The sequence below is a fragment of the Saccopteryx bilineata genome, chromosome 7 (genome assembly GCF_036850765.1).
Source record: "Saccopteryx bilineata isolate mSacBil1 chromosome 7, mSacBil1_pri_phased_curated, whole genome shotgun sequence".
Classification (NCBI taxonomy): Eukaryota; Metazoa; Chordata; class Mammalia; order Chiroptera; family Emballonuridae; genus Saccopteryx; species Saccopteryx bilineata.
Window position 1 is genome coordinate 9,179,129 of NC_089496.1, and position 23,558 is coordinate 9,202,686.

The following is a 23,558-nucleotide window of genomic DNA, read 5'->3' on the forward strand; positions in this document are numbered from 1 at the left end:
AGAAATTTAAGGACAAAGAAACTTATCATCCTATTTCTACTAGGTGGACTTAGGTAGCATCAATCCTGCCTTTAGGAAAGTGTCTGTCATCTTCATTGTTCTCCAACAAGCACCAAAGGACTCAGAACAAGTTTATTGTGACCCTCCCTTTCAGATACTTGAATGTCACTATTCTCTTTTGTTCTGACATTGTGACTTAAATAAACAGTAGGTTGGAATCTGAACTGCTATGGAATGTCACCCTTAAATACTTCTGCTTATTCCTGCTAGTTTACACTGCTCAATTAGTACATCTATCCTAAAAGACTGCTCGTGTACAACTATTTTCTTGGCTTTTGGGGCCAGTGGTTTCTCAGTTGTGGTATTTAGGTAAGCAAACTGTCCTGCTTCACAGGGCATGGGTAGAGCTACAAATGTGAATCTAGATGCTTATGTTGTCTGGGTAAGTTTCAGTGCACTTGTACAGGTCCTTTTGTTAACAACACAGTGCTTTCCTGTTTAGGGTGAAATAGGCTGAGGATACCATTGTTTCCTAAGCTGTATATACAAGACTCCGAGCAGCATCTGCCATGTATTCCAAGGACTAAAAACATTTCCTGGACATGATCCAAGATTGCTGCTAGGCCTGTTTTTCCTCTCATTTTCTGCAGTCCCTCAGGGAAAACTGGGAAATCACAGTAGGTTGGAGGAAAGAAGGCTACAGTGAATAAAATTTGAAGGTGAAGTCAGTCCGCAAACACATGGAAACATCACCATGTCATGCAAATCAAAATTAAAAACCGTTAAACATTTCTCTTGTTATAAGAAGCATGTCCCAAAGTATCGTTTGTATAGATTCTTTTGTCTTTCACAAGCTTCTGGGTTTCTTCTTTTTTTTTTTTTTTTACTTTCTGTTCTTCTTTGATTACCCTACATTTATCTGTTCTCATTGACTTTTTGTGATGACTCATTTTTATCTAATATTCTTTCAAAATAATACACTGTGCCAGGTATGTAAATCTGGAATTATATCCAAATTAACTTAATTTAATTGCACTTACACTTACAGAAAGCACGGCTATCCCTGTATCGGCAGAAACCTTTGGTCCCTCACTCTTCTTATGGATATACTCACACTGTCTACAGATATTTACAGACATTTCTGTTTTGAAAGCCACCCTACCTCCAATGGAAGTTCAATACACAATCATGGTTTTCCAAATATTATCAAAAACTACTTAAATGGGGAGTGTTATAATAACATGCATTTTCCCTCAAGACTCACAAAACCTATGCTCTTTTGTTCAGCATTGGTGGGAATCATTCTTTCTACTACAATCTCTTCCCCAGCGCCATCATCTCTGTGTAATAAGGAAACTTGTACTCATATTGCTGCGGGCCATCTCGGAACTGCAAGGAAAGTCACCCTGGATCAAAGCCAACACCCAAGTAGAGGGAAGAACAGAGACAGTTAAAAAGACAGAGGCAGTAGTTTGACCCAACTGTGCCTGCAGAATATTAACTCTGGAGTTTTCAATTATGTAGGACCCCTGAAGTCCCCATATTAATTCAGATAGTTTGAGTTAAAGTATCCAAACTGTTACCCTCAGAGTCTACATTAAACATGAACTTTAGCTTATATATTTTAAACAATTGAAACATCTAACCAAGTTCTAGCTCATTAAAAACATCTCACCAAGTTCTAGCTCATGAAGTGTGATCATAAAATTACTACTGAATGAGTAGGCCTCTAAAACAAAAAGGAAAAAACGAAAAAAATATCTCTGCAAAATGGTTTTCTACACTATAGATGCTAAAGAACCTACACAATAGGAATTACAGCATAGATTTAAAAGACATGAGTATGCTAAATTCTTTGTTAGGAGAAGAGATAACTTTACTTTTCCAAGTTATCTGATACTGGTTACTTTCCAGATGTGCGCATATATATATATATATATATATATATATATATATATACACATACACACACACACACACACACACACACACACACACACATATTAGACTCCAGACATGCAATGGATAAAAAACAGATGTAATCTGCTTTAAGCAGAACTCTTAATATATTACACAGATAGTCCGATTCTTCCACATTAGAAATACTGTTTTGAAGGGCTTTAGTACCCCTTTCATTCCAGACATTTATTGAGTAACTGCAACAAGGATGAATGACATGCTCCTCAAATAAGCTTCCTTAAACATTTTAAACAATATAATGTACCAATTGTGTTTATATGTCCATTGCCAGAAGTATACATAACTGATTAAAATAAAGATTTCTAAAAGTTATTAAAATAATACAATTGCACCAAAAACCATGATTAAATATTAAATATAGATCATTAAGTGATTGCATTGTTTTTCTCCTGCCTTTTAAAAATTCTTTCCAAGTATCTTGAATATAATACTCTGCCATTGAAATTTTTGCATGCCAATCTACTATCTCTTTATAGACTAATATATGTGATCCCTTGCTAATAGTTTGATTCCTTTGGGTTGTTGAGTAGATTTATTCTGAACTGCTCATTTATTTTGTTAACAGTGGGCCTTTATCTGACTACAAGATGTACCTCTGTTGAGGGTGCCAGTGTGGCCTAGTCTTTGGAGCCTAAAACAAGGACTCTGGGAACAGCTTTTCTGTTTCAATGGCAGTTAATTCAAGAAAAACAGCCTAAGGTCTGTCTTTATCCTTGATTCCATCTGTGAGATGAGACATACCATCATTAACCTAGACATTGCTCAGTTGAATTGACATACTAGAGGACTGAAAAAAGTTAATCAATTGCAGAAGTTTATAGAAATAAATAAAGAGTGAAGAAAAATGGAAAAAAAATCACCAAATGTAATCTTGTGCCATAAAACCTTGAGTCAGACTGATTCTTTTACTCCCAGGAGAAAGTGTCATATGATGAACTCTTAAATATCAAAACAAAGTGTATAGATGCAAAAACCCAAGAGACAAGGACAGTGACCAGAACCTGGAACAGTCCTTTCTCAGGAGAGGCCGCAGCTTTAGCCCTGCTAGAGGCTGGAATAAACACAGAGCTGGGATCCATAGGGAGGTAAGAGAAATACAGTGCCAATATCCGAGAGACACAGTTTATATATAGCATGAATGTGTAAAATTAAGTATCATTAAAATCTGAAAGCATGCCTAAAATCAGAAAGGTTCAACAGTTGAAAAGGTACTGCAGGGAGCAAATAATCAACCTAAGGATAAGCATATGTTTTTTAATATCTTTCCATTATTGCAGAAATAAACTTTTCAAATAAATTAATTATAAATCATTTTATAATACATTTATGTGTTAGATTGCATGACATATTATTTAAGACATAATATTTTAAAGAGAAATAATATAACATATTAATTGTATTTATATGGGAATAAGGAGTTAATGTAAAATGAAAATATCATTCAAGTGTACTACATGTATGTGGATAAATTTATAGATTGTTTCTTTAGGATTATTAGTAGAAGTCATATATACAGAATCTCCTTATTACCATATAGTTTATATATGATGCTAGTCTTGCTTTCTCATGCTTTTAATTTAATGCAAATCACATATGTAAGCTTAGACAATGGGATAGTAACAACCAGACAATAAATTTCAAATAACTAAAATGAAATTGTGAATTTAAGCTTAATTTTTATGTAGTTGCTATTATAAACTATAAATTACTATTTTAAAATTTTGGTAAATTGTAATATTATTTAGCTTTTGTAAATAGTAAAATTCTGATATATAATAAAGGGCCCAATCTATATATTCCATACAAGCAAAATATGAAGATATGGCTCAATGCCAACTAAATGAGTTTTGCACTCACTGATCAATTGGGTTGCCATAGCAAGCCCAAAGTCGCTGAGTTTCTAAGCAACCTGAGACTCCACAGACTTCAGGTACTTAGGAGTCCGCTGGTCTTTCATCATCCTTTTGGGAGAAAGTGAGCACCTGTGGCACCAAACTCAGCAGAGTATTTCCTGAAGGCCCAGTAGACAGTGACCTATAAAGTCTGCTCTGTATTGATATCCACTTAATTTGTTAAATAGTAATATTCATACTGGGTAAATAATTGATTACTCAAAATGCTAAGTGGAGGAAATTCAGTAGCGTTGGGCAGACAAATATTTGCTAAATGACTAAATAAAACGTAACATAAAATCCAATCTCTAAAAACAAAGTCAGTTATATAATACTGGCAATCATAAAGTCCTTGCCTTTTAATATACAAATATATTTGTTTACTAGCATTATTATACAGTATGTCATTTCAATTTTTTCTAATAGTTATTAATAGGTAACAATTTTAAATCAGTAATTGCTTGTGATCTTATACTGGAATATTTAATTATAGCATGTATAGAAAGTTCAAATGACTATATTAACCACCTACATGTCAAACAGAATTGTGTAGATTGAAAGTGTAAGCACGGTTATAGATTATTCCTTCAATGAAGTTGCATTAACATTTCTTGTCCATGTCTATATTAAACATTTTCTTCAGTTTCCTATTCTCACATACAATCCACTGAGGCAAACCATTGCCTCCATTGCTCTCTGTTAAAGCACAAGGCTCAATTTCTAACTATTTAAGATAATCACAATGAAATAAAGTTGAGCATATAATATTGTCTGTCTCTATAGAATATTATATCACAATTCAGGTTGAAATAAAATATCACTAGACCCAGACCTATGTGACCAATAAAATTATATCTGTAACCTATAAAATTTTACCTAATTCTAATACCTGATTTCCTGCACTTCACATTATCATTTTGTATTTTTACCAAAAAAAAAAAAATCAAGGAATGATTTTTTTCAAGGAATGCTTTGCAAATTGAAAACTGGCTTTCACTTAATGGTTAATTTTTAAACATTACTTTCTATATCTTGTTAGCTTTTGCATGAGAGATGCAGAAACCCAAGTCAGGTTTATAATATGATGACAGAGTTCTTTAACTTGGCCATACCATTAAGTGCAAACTCACTTCTCTAGCAGGTCACAATATCCACCTGTTGACTACAGCCATTCTAGGAATGCCAGCAGTAGAAACTGCCTGTGATCTCTACTGGTTACTATCAAGTGTAAGAAGTGGGGAGGGGAAGGAGATATTCTTTTCTGTCCACGATTGGGAAGACAACAACTCTACCTTACAATCATCATATAATAGAGTCCAGAAGCTACATAACGATATTTATTATAATTACATCTCTAGGTAAAAAGCAACCATCTAATAGTTAACAGTTTTCCTGAGTGTATACTTAAGAATAAAAAATAGCTACACATAATTTTGCCCTTTTAATATGTTTTTCCAATTTTTCTGTATTGTTGCATGTATATAAATGCATGTATATTGGAAGGCATGGATAATTTCAAATAATTTTGAATGTCTTGTCACTTACTATTGTAGTTATTATTGACACAAACATCATAATGTTACTACACCTGACCAATTCTTTCCATTTTCTTTTACATACAACTCCTTATCTAAAAGCTTGGATCAGGGTGCCTGAATGTGTGTGTATATTTTATATACTCTATGTCCCAAGAGAAGAGAAAAATGTAAGTATAGTTTAAAATGGACAAGAACAAAGCAAAAATCAGATTAAAGTAAGAGATTTTAGTATTGCAAACACCAGTCTTGACTCTACATTGCTAGGTAAGATAAGTTAACAATGATTACATAGGTGTAATTACCAGTTAGAGGTCCGATGGAAAAATGCAAGGCCACCAATGTTAACTCTCTTTCAGAATGCTGGTTTGAAGACAAACACACTGATGACTCTAGTTGTGTTTGCCCAAAGTGCTGGGCCAAATCCCTGCTGTACATCAGTCAGCCCCTCCTCCGAGTAGGCAAGAATGGCTGTGGAATTTAGATTGACACTCCAGTGAGGCAGTGGATTTCTAAACCAAAGTAAACCCTGCAGCCGGTGCTTGTCAAGCTCTCCAACTTGAAAATGAGCTGCTCTTCACCCTAGTTCTCTCTTAAAAAAACAACAACACAAAATAAACAATTACTCTGTGACGTTTAAAAGAACACAGAAGCAGCTCCCTCTCCAGGGATATCTCTACGTATTTTCTCAGAGAAATTCTCTTGACTTTTTTTATCCTGTGTGTTAGTTATAGGGCTTTGCAGTCCTCAGAGGAAATGCATGGCAAAATGCACATGGGTTTTTAAGATAAGAACAAAGCATCAGCGGACATTCTAGCTTTGGAAAGCAGATCACAGCAACATTAGGCAGGGCTTTGCAAAACGAACAAGTTCAGATTTAAAATAGTTATGACATTCTTTTGCCATATAAGAAAATTAAAATAGTAATATTTGGTGGGTATACTAATATTATGCATCTCATAAGTATAAAAAAATGAAAACAAAAATAAGGACAAATAAAAAACAAGTCATTACAGTATGTTGCTAAATGAGACAAAAATAATTTTTCCCATGTATGTAAGGCGATTCTTCCTTGGGGATTTGTGTTGATGACATTCAATCTCATACACATGCATACTCAGTGAAGGTTTGTCATGTGGCCATGTGTGCCCAGAACTCAGCCACGAGAGGAAGAAAGTATGATTATTCCTATGAGTTTTTCTGTAATGTACTTCAAACACTTCCATAGAAAGTACAATGTGTGAGTACTAAGTACTTTTAGTCTACCTTCTCAAAGTGGGTAGGTAGCTACTCTAGTTTTGAACATTCATTCAAGACCTGTCTGCTTAGAATGTCATTGAAGCCTATAATTTAGTTCTTTTTTTCTCTCAAAATTTAATAGACAATTGCATAATAAATTTAATAATGATGGTTTCACTGGTGAAATGGTTTCAAAGATTTATGAATTGGCTACAAATACTACTGGCTAACTACTTACATTTCTATCACAGGCTATAACAACCCTCAGAACCTAGGTGCTTAACGCTTAGTTCAAAACTAGCCCATTGTCTACCTCTTGATTTCAGGGCATTCTGGTTTCCTGACTATGAATGGATGGTTAGTTGAATTCCATAGTTAGTTAAGTTAAGAATGTTAAGTGTGTGCCTCTGATGGATCCTCCATGCAAGAACCATTGAGACATCTAATAGGATAGGGAGCAGGGACTTCCAGGAGCACATGGAACAAGCTGGGATCCTGCTTCTACTCAATTGCTTCAGTCAGAAGCCAGAGAGGGTTTTATTGTACATGTTTTGGGGAGATCTATAACTCTCCTACTGTTATTTATTGAAGGCTACCAATACATACTAAGAGAGCCCACTAGTATTATGTGCCCATGCTGGCTTGGATAGTTTAGCCACACATACTTTCAATGAACTCACATACTAGAGATGCAGCTCACACACACAAGACAATTCCACATACAAATTCTAGGTGAAAAACCACAGTCTCTTGAACTCAAAGGACATCCACATTTATTCCGATATAAATAGCTGTGACTCTTAGTTCAAAGACCTTTCACCCACTTTTATGTATGATACATTTTTTCTCTCTTGTTCATGACATTTATATTGCAGAAATTGAAGGAATCTTAGGAATCAGCAAGTCCTGATCATTTCACAGAAGAAGATTCTGAGATTTAGATAGTTGGAACTTCTTGTTCTATATTGCCTTGATGTTAAGAAACAAGAGCAAATTACCTCTTCCAGAATATTACTTCCTTTTTCGCCTTATGTTTCCATTTTTTCCCCAATTATATCCCTGTTTGCATATCTTTTTCTTGGTTCTGGATTGATATTTTTTAAAGGATTGCTTTAATTTTTTATGTGTCATTTTTCTTCTTTGTTCTTCAGTAATGCTAGTCAAGGTAATATTGAGTTTCTGGATAATTGGAATAATTCACAACTCTTTTTTATTCTCGTTCATGGTATCCTGTTACTAATTTTTTTAAGAGAGAGAGAGAGACAGGAAGAGAGACAGACAGGGACATAAAGACAGGGAAGGAGAGAGATGAGAAGCATCAACTCATAGTTGCAGGACTTTAGTTGTTCATTGATTGCTTTTTTGTATGTGCCTTGCCTTGATAGTGAAGGGGGTGGGTCCAGTTGAGCTTGTGACCCCTTGCTCAAGCCAGTGACCCTGGGCTCAAGCCAGCAACTTTGGGCTCAAGCCAGTGACCATGGGGTCATATCTATGATCCCACACTTAAGCTGGTGAGTCTGCCTTCAAGCTTGTGAGCCCATGCTCCAGCTGGCAACCTCAGAGTTTTGAACCTGGGTTCTTAGCCTCCCATGCTTTATCCACTGTGCCACTGCCTGGTCAGACTGAAGTTAATTTTTAAAAACTATTCTGAGTACTATTATAGTACTCTTAAGAGTACTATTATAGTACTCTTTTGACTGTTTAAATTTTATTTTAAATATTTAAAAAATTTTAAATTATTGAAAGTAAATTAGTACATATAAAATAAAATATTTCTATTTGATTAATATATTATGTTTCTTCCCCTTCATGTAGATCAATCTGAAAAGTTTTAGGAAAGTACAAAAGAGACGACAAGTATTTCTTAACATAAAACATAGGTCAGGTGTCATACTAAAATTCTTTCATGTGTCATTATTTAAATATATTTAAAATTCTGTAATTAGGTATTGTTAGCCACATTTTTATAGAGGGTATAAATGACACAGGGAAAATTAGGTAAATGTTAAGTTAGTTGAAGTGGGTGACCTTGAATTTATGCATCCAGATGACAAGTAATACCAAAGATTCATCAGAAGAAATAGGATACATAGTTAAGTACAAGCATTTTCTTGCCCATATCTAAATCCTTACCTTTTGTCAATGTAAATCTCTCAGCAGATCCATTTTTTATACTACTTTGATATTTTAAAATTATTTTATATACAGGTTATAGTTAAAGCAACATATTAATTCACATAATTATTTAATAAAATATTCTTCCTGGGTACTAAATATTTCTAGGTCCAGAGATTATTAAAATAAATAAAATAAAACCTTGATTTCATGGAGTGATGGTTAGATAGACATATAGAAGAATTATTATAAAATAGTACACTAGGAGGCATAGAGGAGAATTCAGGGTGCAGCAGAAGACCTGTGGGGGTTAGGAGCGATGGCAAGCTGCACAGAGGAATGTACCAATATTTCAGCTTCTTCAGCAAATATAAGTTTAAGATTGACCATGTACTGACCAATACAGAGAAGGGGTAACAGCAGATGACATTTCTCTGTCTTTAGAAAGAGCCATTTCTACCAGAAACCAGTTACTTCAAGGAAGAAAACATAAAATGTTGTGCAGTAATATCAAAATAAGTAAGATTAGAGAAAATTCACTAGAAATTAATTGTGTGCCTGATATGTTCAGGTACTGTTAGTAGAAAAAATGTAATTTTACCTTAGAATTTAATAGTAATTCACATTAAGCTGCCAAAAGTTGTAACTTTGCTTGTATAAAGAAGCATAAGAACTAAAAGTTCTGTTTTAAAGCACAAAAATTTTACTTAAAGCTGAAAAAAGGAAGAAAACATGCTAGATGAATTTTACAAATTTTTTTGTTATTTTATACATGAATAAAAGTTCATTTATATTTAGGAAATGAGAGAAAATATATTGACTATTATAAAAACATATAATGTTATTTGAAAATAATGAAGACTGAAAGGTTATATAAAGAGTATATATATAACTTGGAAGCACTTTAATTTTAAATCTAAAAATACTTAGACTAAACATATCAAAGGTAAATGTTTATGATAGTTATAGATTACTTTGCTGCATTAAGTAATACATATTTTAAAAAGATTGTACTATATTTGTATGTTCCTTACTATGGATGAAGCATATTATTGTACTATGAATTCTAGGGGTTAGAGAAAGCAAACGCTCCTATTCAGGCCTAAGGGAACAAGAAACCTGAGGCTGTATAAATAACCAATTTACAATAAGATGGAAATCTAAGTAATGCATTCTTATTTAAAGAAATTAAATGCAGGGAAAGTTGATTTCCAATTGAAAGCCCAGAGGAAAATATTTGTAAATATAAATTTCCTTGTTCTCTTATTTCTCACTATGAAACATTCTTAGAAGGTGGCTAGGATAGCCTGTGCTGGAGCACTAGGTCATGGCAGTGGGCTGTGAAGAAGCACAGGTTTTCCCGAATCTCCTTTATCCTCTCACCTTAAAGTCCTTTGACAACCCAGGTCGCTCATTCTAAAGCCTGCCTTCCAGGTACCCCCTAGGAATAATGACTCCCAATCACATGCATTTCCAAGCTCTACTAACCTTAGCAAACTCCAGACAAAGTGAGTACAGCAGACTCTGAGTGTGACCCTCGCTCTGGCTCCTGTCAGACACTGTGTCCTGGAGTCTCTCCCTCTTCTCTATTGCTCAACTGGATTAGGTAATAGCCAGATCCTGGTTGCCTCTTCACAGGGGAACTCCCAAAGTTCCTGGGGCAGGGACTGGACTCCTCTTGGTTTGAATTTCACTGAGCTTCAACATTGAATCCCACAAATATTCAGATATATAAGCAACCTCCCAGAAGGAGATAACTGGGCTTTCAAAAGGAAATACCCTTAAACAGTAACTTGTGATACTTCCTCCTTTTTTTTTTTTCATTCAACAAATATTTATTGAATGCCTTCTAGGTACCAGATACTATTCTAGATAATGCCTTTTCCTTTAGGCTAACTACAACCAAAGCTATTTCTGGAATTTTAAAAAAGCATTATGCTTATCTTCAGAATCTGAATGAAAGGCAAGAAACGTGGTCTTGTACCATGTTGACTAACTTTTAAAATAGTCACATCACCATTTCTATTACTTGCAGTATCACTTTGTATTTAATTTGTGAAATGGTAATCTTATCAGAAGCACATTTTTGTTTCCTTAGCATTTCAAATGGCGAAAGTAGCAAAGTACTTAGAGGCAAGAGGACTAACAGGTAAGTAAATTGTTCAAGGTCAGAGTGCTGAACTACAGTTGAATCAACTGTGATGCTTTTGTCTGCAAGTAAGAGAATACTTTAATAAAGTGGTTTAATATATGGAGTAACATACATGTATGTACTTGTCAAATAATAAATATTAAGAAATAATTACCAGCTTCTAAAATGCTAGCCTTTCTCCAAAGCAGTCATTTTAATATATTGAGCTGTCATACCATCTTGATGACAATTTTTTACTCAATTGCATATGTGTATATGTACATGTAATCAACTCTAAAATAAAGACCACAGAAATGTCATGGATCTCCTATCACCTTGAGGGGCATATTGTTTTAATGGGAAAAACTTGCTGTGAAGACCTCAAAATCAAATCAAAGTTCAAAATAAAACTCAAGTGCAAGTTGCCATCATTCCAGGAAACATACTTGTCTATTCTGACAAAGGGAATGTGAAATATAAAGTCCACTAATCTAGAATAAACTGGAAAGAACTATCTCAGATGGAAACGTTGGGAATGGCTGAACATTACTGTAATGGAAACAGATTTCACAGTCACAAACTCAGGTATGCAGAAATGAAATTCTATTTTTCCAAATTTCATGTTTACCTAGTGGACCAAAAAGAAAAAAAAGAAAAAAATTTTAATCAGAATGTGGCACTAACTGAACCTGACCAGCTCAGGGAATGCCTACACAACGGCCTCGCGCACTCAGGGAGCTAAGGAAACACAGGGTGGTCAAAATCAAACCTTTCTAAATGAAAGCAAGTCGTTCATGGTGGAAAGTCATGTCCTAGGGGAGAACTTTCTCTAAACAAAGGTCAGTGTTTGCTTTATCTTAAGCCTGTCTGCTGTCTTTTGCATCTACAGTAATGTACCTGATAACATGAGTTTGGAATGTAAGGGTGTCAGACATCGCCCCTCCCACTGAGCGGAAGCCAGCAGACCCGCAGTGTTACTGTTATGTGAACCATTCACTGTTAGTGTCCTGTTCCTGCCTATGTAAAGATGTTTCAGCACATACACTTTTACTTTTTATCTAATCCTAGAGATTTCCCTGCTTTGCCTTCTCCTGCTTCCCGAATCTATCACCAATCAGTTTCATGTACCCCCATACGGCTTCTCCTTTGATTCTAATGTGTAAAATAAGTGCTTGAACTGCCATTTCCCAGAGCACTTTCTCAATCCGTTGTCGACAGTTGTCGACAGTTTGGCTCAAATAAACTCATAAAAATTCTTATAGGTTTGGAAGGTTTTTTTATGTTGACAACCTCAAGCCTCCATTCTGTCTGATCCATCATATTTCACATGTTCATTTTAAGAAAATGTCCTTATTTTATTTTGTATTCCTCAGTAATTTCAGATTAAAATTTAGTTATATCTTCATGAACAGGTTTTATATTCAGAGAGGAGATAAGAATGCAGAGTACACCCTCCCTACACTCAGACTACGGGTCTCCCTTGTTCTAGCTGTGGCCACTTTGCAGACAGATGATGGCTCTTGTTCTCTCTTTCTCTTTTTCACAAACTTCTGAAGCCTTGAGCCCAGTGTTGGGGTCTGTAAGTCCAGGAGCGTCGGCTATCACGGCCATCTGGCACATACAGGTTCCCACTGAATTCAGATAGATCGTAATGAGACTGTGGAGCCGAGGACTGGTGGGCCATCTTTTATTCTAGCTCACACCGGCAAGCGAGTAAAAAAAAAACCCCCGGGCACCAAAACCCACTCACATGTTCTCCGGTTCCACACCGGAGAATCTTTACAGTTTTTCCCAGAATCAAAGGCCCCCAACTCTGTTCCCCTTCAGCTCCCCGCCATCTTGCTGCCTGCCTTCTCTGCAACCATGTGGCCTTTCTCAAAACAGCCTTCTAGCTCCTCCCTTCCTTCTTCTTCTTAAAACCTTTCAGGGAGAAAAATCCCTCCTCCAGCCCACATTAGCATAACCAAGCCCCTTCCCAAGCATCAAGGTAATTAACATTATCACATGGGTAACACAATTATGTGGTTGGCGGCCATTTATAACAATAAAAGAGAGCAAAACCAGAAAATACAGATTTTACAAACTCATTTGCCCAACAGGATCCAAACAGAACTGCCTACCCACCATACACAGCCCATAATACTCCACTGCTCTGTTGTCATGATTGATGCAATGTTTTCCGAGGCTTGTTCTCTCTGAGTGACACCTCTGCTCTGAGGTCCTCATAGTCATCAAGGTCAGGGGTCGGGAAACTTTTTGGCTGAGAGAGCCATGAACGCCACATATTTTAAAATGTAATTCTATGAGAGCCATACAATGACTCGTGTACATTACGTATTATCCAATAAAAATTTGATGTTGTCCTGGAGGACAGCTGTGATTGGCTCCAGCCACCCACAACCATGAACATGAGCTGTAGGAAATGAATGGATTGTAATACATGAAAATGTTTTATATTTTTAACGTTATTATTTATTTTTATTAAAGATTTGTCTGTGAGCCAGATGCAGCCATCAAAATAGCCACATCTGGCTCGCGAGCCATAGGTTCCTGACCCCTGATGGAGGTGGTGGAAGTGCAGCAAGCTAGCCTTCAGGAATGTTTGCCACAGGGCAGGTCACAGAGCTCTCTGTCTTTAGAATGTCACAGAGAATTAACAACAAATAGAAAAATCTTAAAAGTCTCTGATGGACTTTTGAATAGTGACTCATACAAATTAGAAAAAAAAAGAAAGAAAAAAAGACTGATGGCAACAGTGGGAACTTAGAAATCAAATGAGCAATCTCTTCAAAAATCTGAGGGAAAATGATTTCCAGCTGCTCTATGTGCAAACTAATTTTTAGGAATAAGTATAAAGATATTTTAGTATACACAAGTCCCCAAATATTACTTCTATTTTACCCTTTCCTAGGAAGTGAACTCTCAGAATATAAACTGTACTAAATCGAGAAGGTAAACTAAGAACTCAGAGCACAGAGAATTGAGGACATAGCTGCTCTGACAGCTAAGACAAAGGCATTTCCAGGAAGAGGTGGAAAGGAAGTTTCAGGGTAACTAGCATGTCAGGGACCTGGGAAACAAACCACTTATGGGTCAGGAGGAACCAAAGACTTAGGGAAGCAAATTATCACCACCAGGAAAAAATAAGTTGTACCAGAAAGAAAGCACTCAGGTACTTCCTGGCTCTGCTGTTTGGAAACTTTATAATAATGATGTAAACAGTCAATAATATTAAAAAAAGAATCATATTAGTTGAGAGAAGAAAAGCATTATGGGGATAATAGTTGGGTTGGGTGACGTGGTATTGCTTGTGGAAGTAGTATATAAAAGCTACATATGTTCTTCCACGGGAGGAAATAAAAGGCTAATGTATAAATTAAAGCAATTTTTAAAAACCAAGGAATAGCACAATAAGTATGTTATCTGGACAGTTCCCAGTGTTTTCTCCTGGAAAGAGACATGAGGATGGGAGAAGATGGAGAAAATAAGGCAACTGTCTTTTAATTTCCTTTAACTTTAAAATACAAACATTTGCTATCCAAACACATTTTTAAACAGCATTCTATTTCTGTTGAGCTGGGCTCAGTAACTCCCGACCAATCCTTTCCCCCCTATCTTGTGACTCTTACCTTACTCTTGGTTTACTGAACCATCTTCATTTTCTATAGCATTTCTCTGGCAACCTGTATTCTCAAGGATCCAGGTTTATTTTCTACTTTACTGAAGTAGAAATTGCAGCTGCTATTTAATCTCAAAATCTCTACAAAAATAAAATACTTGCTTCACCTAAGTACTAAAATCCCTCCTTGGAATCCTTAGCTTTTATGAAGGTATTTTCATGCATGGATATTTGTTCAAATTGATGTTTACAGGAGGAGATAGGTGCTAGAAATCACTAGAACTGCTATTTTGCTGACATCATTCCTGTTTAGTCTAAAAATTTGAGAAGTCTTTATAAATAGTTGCTATGTAATTCTGTGCATCAGAAGACCAACACACCCACATTTGCATCCTGGTTGGTAATTTGACCAAGATGTTGTAACCAGGTATTTACCAGATCCCAGTCACCTCTACTGTCAATCTAGAACACACTCCCTGTTAAAATGATCTTAATCAATATATTTTTTTAAAATCCATGGGGAAGTTTTGTATACTATTATACAAAACTTTCTTTTGTATAATAGTATATACAAAAGAAAGAAAATAGAATCATATATTCAGATAATAAAAGGTTAAAGAAACTTAGATTGGAAGATTCTTTGTAGATTTTCTGGTGCAATTTCCCATTTTAGCTAAGAAGCTGAGATGACATTAAGAGTTACTTTCTCAGCCCTGGCCGGTTGGCTCAGCGGTGAACATCCACCTGGCATGTGGAAGTCCCAGGTTCAATTCCTGGCCAGGGCACACAGGAGAAGTGACCATCTGCTTCTCCACCCTTCCCCCTTCTCCTTTCTCTCTATCTCTCTCTTCCCTTCCCGCAGCCAAGGCTCCATTGGAGCAAAGTTGGCCCGGGCGCTGAGGATGGCTCCAAGGCCTCTGCCCCAGGCGCTAGAATGGCTCTGGTTGTGGCAGAGCAATGCCCCAGATGGGCAGAGCATCGCCCCCTGGTGGGCGTGCTGGGTGGATCCCAGTCGGGTGCACGTGGGAGTCTGTCTGCCTCCCTGCTTCTCACTTCAGAAAAATAGAAAAGAAAAAAAAAGAGTTACTTTCTCAATGTCGGACAGTAAGAGAACAGGGACCATGTTCAGTCTTCTGATTCTAAAATCTGAGAGAGATATTAAAAATTAGTTTATCTAAATTATTTATTTTTCAGATGAGGAAACAGAGCTCCCAACTGTTCATACAGAGTTTGGCTTGTGGGAGAGAAGGGGCCACATAGTGAATCTGACAAGTTTAGGGGAAGCCTCCAGGACTTGCCTCATTACCCCGGGGCCACTAACCACATAGGGTGGTCTGAACGTACTAAAAGTTCCTAACTAAAAGTGGGTCACGGAGGGTAGAGAAGTCCTATCCTGTCTCTTACTTAACAAAGGTCAATCTTTTGTTTTGAAATTGTTATTTTTGTGCAACTAAGATAACATACCTTTGAAATGTCAGAGTAATCTTTTCCAGAGCACAGACCACATTGTTACCTTATTGCCCACATCCCACCTAGATGTACTATAAATATTTATTATTAATTATCTTGTACCCACCTGTTTATCCTGTACACACCCAACTAAAAGATGTGTCTTTTCATTTTGTTTTTTATCCAATCTCAGAGATTTCCCCAATTTACTTTCCCCGCCCTTCCTAATCTACCACCAACGAAGTGCATGTAACTCTCCTCACGCTCCCCCTTTGATTCTAACGTATAAAATAAGGTGCAGAACTGCCAGTGTTTTGAGCAACAGCTCAATCTGTGGAGATTTTGCTTCCCAGCAACTGTCATCAGTTTGGTTCAAATAATTCTTTGTTTGTTTGTTTTTTGTTTTGTGACAGAGACAGAGAGAAACAGAAAGAGGGACAGACAGGCCAGAAGGGAGAGAGATGAGAAGCCTCAATTTTTTGTTGCAGCACCTTAGTTGTTCATTGATTGCAGCCCCCTGACCAGGGGGCTACTGCAGACCCCCTGCTTAAGCCAGCAACCCCAGGCTCAAGCTGGTGAGCCTTGCTCAGACCAGATGAGCCCACGCTCAAGCTGGTGACCTCGGGGTCTCGAACCTGGGTCCTGCACATCCCAGTCCAACGCTCTATCCACTGTGCCACTGCCTGGTCAGGATCAAATAAATCTTATGACTTTTTCTTAAGTTGGTAATTCTTTCATCAACAGCTTTTAAAATCTTAGCCATAAAAAAATTTTGTACCCATTTTATAGATGGGGAATCTGAGACATGGAGAGGTTAATAATTTATTCAAGGTCACAAAACTAATACATAGCACTCCAATTCAATTCTATTTAATGCCATATAGCCTGCAATTTTCACACTTGGGAACTGCTATCAAGAAAAACATTTTCATGAAGCGTCCTTCCTAAACATTTTTTTGGAGGAGAAATTATAAAGAGTAAAGACAATTCTAAAAGTAAAGACAAGTCTAAGCTTTTGTCTAAAAGGGAGGGAAGATGTATTTAAACTCACTTACTCATTTAAACCCTTACTAACCGTTGACTATATCCAGACTTTGAGCTTGGCACTAGGATACAAAGATTAATAAAATATAGTGTGTAGTAAGTTGTGGTTTTGTTGAGAAAAGACAGACTATAAAATAATGGAAGGGCTTCAATGGATAAGTAGACACTTTCTAATCAAACAAGAGGGAGAAAATTCAGTACAAGCAGAAAGAACAGCATGAATAAATACAGAGGCAGAAAGTAATAATATATTTGGGAAATCACAAAATTTGTTTTTAGGAAGTAGCAAAGAATGAGGAAAATGGCTGGAGACTAGATTTGAAGCTCCTTGAATGATATTCTAAGGATCTTAAATTTATTATGTACACACAAAAGAATCATTAAGTAATTTAAGTAGAGGAAGTAATGGGATAAGAGCTTTCACTTTGAAAGGGTCATATTAAAAGCAGTAAATTGGGATGAGAGTCTACATAGAAGACTAATAAAACAATACTTGAAAGGCATAAGGTTCTGACCCAAAATTTGCATTTTGCCTAATGAAGAGAAGGTGGGCTCATTCCAGACGGAGGTTGAGTTAGTAGGAAAGTACTTGCAGTGTGTGGTGGCAGCGGGGCCAAGGGGCTGTGAAACTGAGAAGCAAGGCCTCAGACTCATGACCTGGAGTGGGAGAAACACTCGAGCTAAAGTTGTTTGATGGACTCTGGAACTCAGCCTGAGGAGTGAGAGGAGGAGTAATGAAAACTAAATAAGAACTGAAATCTCAGTAAAAGCAGAGCTAAAACATTAAAGGCCAAGGGGAATGGGAGGCTTAGCATTTCTGTTCTATTGGCTCTGATTGAAGTGACAACTCTAGTACAAAGCTGACAAATCACAGAGCAGATAGCAAGGGCACACACAGCCCTCTATTAGGAAGTATTCAAGCTTCTCATTTGTAGTTTCCCCCACTTCTCATTTCAGCCTGGGGTTTGGTTCCCAAGGAAGTGCAGAGTCAGGGCAGCACTTCCGGGTCACAGGGTTGGAGGACAGAGGAAGGGATAAGAACGGGAACAAGAACAGGACTCCACTGCCAATAGCCACCAACGCATAAGCATTAGATTGACTTCATCTAAAGTGCTCAACTGGATTCAGTTAAAGGAGGCCCTCTTCAGGAAGAAGCAATGACTAAAATAAGTGTGTGAATCTGCCTTTTGGTGAACATATTTATACTTTATCTTGTTTGACCAGAAGGTGTATAGAATATAATTGCATTATGACAGTTTAAAGAGATATAGAACCAAGAGAGAAAGAGAGTTCTAAGACTAAACCCAGCAGAGAACTAGGAGACTCTCCAAGAAATAATTGGGGTAGCTTTCTCAATTAAAAACAATCGTTACTGAGAAATGGCCACTCGTTGCTTTTATGGCTTATATGCCCTGGAAAAACATGGATTTGATGTAAGCAAAAAGAGAAAGCTTCTATTTTATTCTGGCACACATCATACAACAACTGTTTTTAAAAATATATGTGATGTGTAAAGCCTTCTCAAAAACACACCAAGATCAGGAAATATTTCAGGTAAGACTGATCCTAATCTTCTTTTCTTTCTTTTTCACATAGGTGCCTACTGCTAAACTGTGCACACAAAATACTCCTTTTTACCATTGCAAAAAGGAGTAATAAATATTCATCTGTAGCCAACTTCCACACAGCAATATTAGAGACTATACATATCATAATCAAAAGTACATTATGCAAATCTGACCCTTCCTTAAATAATGAGCTCCAAAAATACTAATGTCCCATGTAATTAATAGATATTTTAAAATTTATTGGTATTATTCTCCTTTTATTACTGTTAACAAGAATTAAGTCAGTTATCAGGATTCTACTATAATTTAACCATTGAGTCACTTAGATTAAGTACCCAAACTGCTGCTCTTGGTTGTAAAGACTTGAATCAGAACACATTGCCTGTGCCCATGATGCCTATTTATAATGTAAATCATTTTAAACCTTGTTGTTCAATTAAAAGTTAAAATGTTTAACTGAAATTTTAACTTCTCATTCAGTTTCCTGTTTAGTAAATTATTTTTTCTGGCTCCCACAAAACAGAACTATGTGTTTTCCTTGAAAACAGGAAGAATAAATAGTAACAACACAAAAGGTAAACCTTAAGGAGAAAGTAAAAACTGAGCATTTTTTTTTTTTAGATCAGATCTTCAAGGGAAACTACAGGGCAAACTATAAAGTTCAATCAAAATAACTTCTTTTTATTAACAAGATAATATGATAAGGCAGAGATGAAACCACATCACTCTACCTTTTATATTGCTTTATTATATTTTTAAATCAATCAAAGAAACTCAATGATGGATAAACTTCATTTTATACAGTGTATTTGGGATTAAATATAAGATTTAATCCCAAATATAATCTTGAATTTATTATGCAGCTCACACTTAAAATGCATATATATATATAAATCAAAGAAAATGGTATATTTAACAAAGTGTTTAAAATAGTACATTATGGAAAAATCAAGCTTAGTTTATAGTCCTATCTCCTCTGCGTCCCCTCCAACCCTAAAATACCTCCTTTATAGACTTAAAACAAGTTATAGAGCAAATTATATGGGACATTTGTCAATGATTCTAGTCAGTTTAAATTCATACACAATACTGAAATATTGAATATTATTCAGTTATGAATTTGAATCCCTTACTAGATGTTCTTTAAGCAAAATTTATGATGATTGTAGTCTATTATATAAGAGAAAAAGTCAAATCATCCCATTTATTTTAGGAGACATCCAGAATATATAAATAAGAAGTTTGGCATATATATTTTTAACTACATTTATATAAATTCAACTTAGATGCATATCTGCTGGCTTTAGGCAAATATGTTGATTTATGATAATTCCCAGATTCTTAATAACCTGTCATTGAGATATTTTCTATGTATTAAGTAGAAAGAGCCCTCAATTTATAAGTAACTTTCACCAAGTAGAATTAAAATTTTATTCTGTATATTTTATATCTGCCAATGATATATTTTTATATAATAAATTACTTTTTTATGGTATAAGTACAAAAAAGCTAATTAATTCCTTAACAATCTGTGTACTTCATAGTTATTATACAGAGCTTATTCTCCTCTTGTGGTTCTATTTATCATGAAATTGCTAGCATAAGAGGAATAAAATTTTGTGTTAAAATACTCAACGTGCTGAGCATACCATAGTGTTTAGAAAGACAATTACAAAGAAATTCTATTAGAATCTTACCACTAAAGTTGTGGAAAGTGGGTTTCATGAAAGTAGGTTTAATTACTGAAATAACAACAAAAAAAGTTTCATGAGAAAAAGAAAACAGCCCCTGACATTCAGAGCCTGTCCTGGTGCTATCTGCTAGTCTTATTGTTTCTGAAAACAGGTGTGGCCCCCATAGTCAGGCCTTGGTGTTCTCTTGTGAGCATAAAAAATTTTACAGAACATTGACTCCAGACAAGGCCACATGATCATGATGGACTATTGGCCAAATAAGTTTGTAAAATATGATTTTTATGTTTGCTCGCTTATAGTTTGCATTGGGGGCTGGTCAGCGCCAGGGATGTGTGATCTGTGAAATTGCAAATTATCTTTCTGCTTGGGAAAGGTCATTGTTTTGTTCATGTTTGCTGGAGGAGAGGTTTTCATGCCAGAAAGTTTTGAAAAAAGGAGAAAGAAGAAGGAGGAGAAGCAGAACGAAGCCATGTTTGCAGAGTGAGAGAGGAGAGAATGCAGAGTGCTGAAGAAGAAGCCTTGTTTTGCAGAGAGAGAGAAGGTGTGCAGATGGGGAACCAGAGGTGAGGGGCTTTGTAAGCTCCACTAAGACTGGGGGTGAGGGGGGCTTTGATTCTAGGAGAAACCGGAGAAGATTCTCTTGGTTGTGAAACAGGAGAATGTGTCAGAGCTTTGGTAGCTCTGAATGGTGAAAGGTAACTGTTTTCCCTGTGTGTTTGCTTGTTGGCTCATGCGAGACTTTAATAAAGGAATGACCCAGCAGTTTTTGGCTCCATGTTTTCTTTACCATCGGCCTGAATCCAATGTGAACCTGCCTGTGCCTGGCCACAGTGGCAGTGGCCCCTGGCCTTATATGGACCAAGACAGAAACAAGATGCTCTGTCTGAATACGGATTAATTATGAACACTCTCTAAGCCATAGATACCACACATTTTTGGTTATTCTCATGCACACCAATTTTTAAAGAACTTCCTTGCTAAATCTAGCCTGATTTAAACAGCTTTCAGAACTGAGCTGAGTGCTATGAGATAAAACTTCTAATTCTCCAGTTTCCAGCCTTCACTTGCCAGTCCTTGTTTTCCAAAGGAAAAGATTTAAAACTCGATTAGACTCAGCTTGGCTTGTCTATCACCGTGCATATCCTTTCCTAATCTTAACTTGCCCTCAACCCTTTGCCTACATAGCACACTCCTGCTGGGCGGCCAGGCCAGGAACCTGATCCTACTGCTCATTTCGTTTCCCTCCCACCAGATCACAGCCCAGAAGACAGGCAAATGATTACTACAGTTGTTTTTACTGGTTCTAATACTGGATTACTTCCCCAATGAACTCTTCCTCATCTTGAAATTTTTAGATCACATTTGAAGCTACTTTTTAAAAATCATAGTTTAAATTATTAACTTTGTTTTTTAAAAACAGTTATTTATGCCTTTACAGAAATCTCATTAACACGGGCTAATGTTTCACTAATCTGTAGCCCTTTCAAGAATAAAACAAGTATCAAGCATTCTTAGTCTGAAATTTTAATTGGGATAAAAAGAGAAAATCAACAAAACAAGAACCTAATACTTCCCCTAAAGTAGCTCACAGCTTGTCTAGGAAGATAGATTAATAAACGGACAATCATAATACCTTGTGACTTCTACGCAAAGGTGAGGCGAGTGTATGCTGGGTACGGAAGGCTGTTAAAGGACAGCTGAGGGAGGAAGTTATAGCTTACTTGCAAGTTATGAGATACAGGTGTCATTTTAGAGGAAAAGCTTTCAGTTTTTCACCATTATGATATTAGCTGAGGGTATGTTATAGATGGCTGTATTATGTTGAGGTAATTTCCTTCTATACCCATTTTATTGAGTGTTTTAATCATAAGTGGATGTTGTATCTCATCCAATGCTTTTCTGCATCTGTTCTTAAGCTCATACGATGTTACCCTTTGCTGTGTGGATGTGCTGTACAACACTGATCTCTTTGCATATACTGAACCATCCTTGTGCCTCTGGAATGAGCCCCACTTGATCATAATGTATTATTTTTAAATGTCTTGTTAATTTGCTTTGCTAGTATTTTATTTAGGACTTGTGCATCTGGATTCATTAGAAATATTGGTCTGTAGTTTTCTTTTTTGTGTTATCCTTGCCAGGTTTTGTTATCAGTGTTTATGTTGGCCTTATAAAATGTATTGAAAATATTGCCTCTTCAGTTTTTTAGAAGAGTTTGAGAAGGATAGATATCAAATCTTTGAATGTTTGGTTGAATTCACTAGTGAAGCCATCTGGTCCTGAACTTTGATTTTTAGGGAGATTTTAATGGTTGTTTCAATTTCCTCACTGTTGACTGGTATATTTAGATTTTCAGATTTTTCATTATTCAGTCTAAGAAGGTTATATATTTCTAAGAACTTGTAAATTATTCTAGGTTATTGACCGTGGTGGCATTTAGTCTTTCATAGTATTCTAGTATAATCCTTTGTATTTCTGTAATGTCTATAGTAACTTCTCTTTTATTTTTAATTTTGTTTATATCAATCTTTTCTCTCTCTTTTTATTTTTAGTGAGTCCAGCTACGGGGTTGCCTATTTTATTAATCTTTTCAAAGAACCAGATCTTTCTTGTATTAATTTTTTTGCACACAATGCAATATACAGAACATGTATAATAGAAACATATACTTGAAATGTACATTCACCCAATAAATTTAAATTAAAAAAAAGTTGCCAAAATTTATAAGTCTGGGTAAAGGGAACAAAGGCATTCCTCCAAAAGTATATGTTTCATAAAAAATATGTTTTATAAGCAAACATACAACTGGGGGAACATAGATATCTGGGTGAAGCTTTGGTGTATTGTATGAGTTCTGGGAAGCTGAGATTGCACTGGAGAGGAGGCACAGGCGACATAATAAGACCTAATATAAGGCAGAATACACCACACTGACATTTGTGCCTAAATACCTAGGAATTCCTTTCAAGAACTCATCTTAAATGCAATATTGAGCTACTCAGGAATTTTAAGGAAGGAGTGCATGATAAAATTTGAGATTAGGAAAATGCTCTGGCACAACGAGGAGAATAGATTTGGAGGAGTGGCCAGAGGAAATCTTTGGAAATAATCTAAGCAAGAAATTATATGGTCTGAATTACAACAGTGGCTGGGGAGAAAAAAGTTGGAAAATATTTCGGAAATATGTAGCACAAACAGGGAGATATTTAGAAGGTAGTGTGAATAGCTAAACTTTGGTAAGTAATTAGCTAGGGAGTAAGAAATACAAACCAAGAATTTGTCCTAGGTTTCA

The 23,558-nt window shown here is 36.1% G+C and overlaps 1 protein-coding gene across 4 annotated transcripts in view; it reads right to left on the reverse strand.

The window, feature by feature from the left end:
• The window catches only part of CD36 (CD36 molecule (CD36 blood group)), a 78,965-nt gene that overhangs the window by 49,054 nt on the left and 6,353 nt on the right, over positions 1-23,558 (reverse strand). Inside the window, exons 1-2 of one of the 4 annotated variants that reach the window (XM_066240361.1) lie at positions 10,250-10,422; positions 5,713-5,999 (exon numbers count right to left, since the gene is read on the reverse strand). The exons of 1 other annotated variant lie outside the window; for it this stretch is intronic. The gene's annotated coding sequence lies outside the window, so the exon portion shown is untranslated. Of the gene's footprint in view, positions 1-5,712; positions 6,000-10,249; positions 10,426-23,558 lie in introns of those variants that run through there. 2 more of the 4 variants (XM_066240364.1, XM_066240360.1) reach the window with 2 other exon arrangements.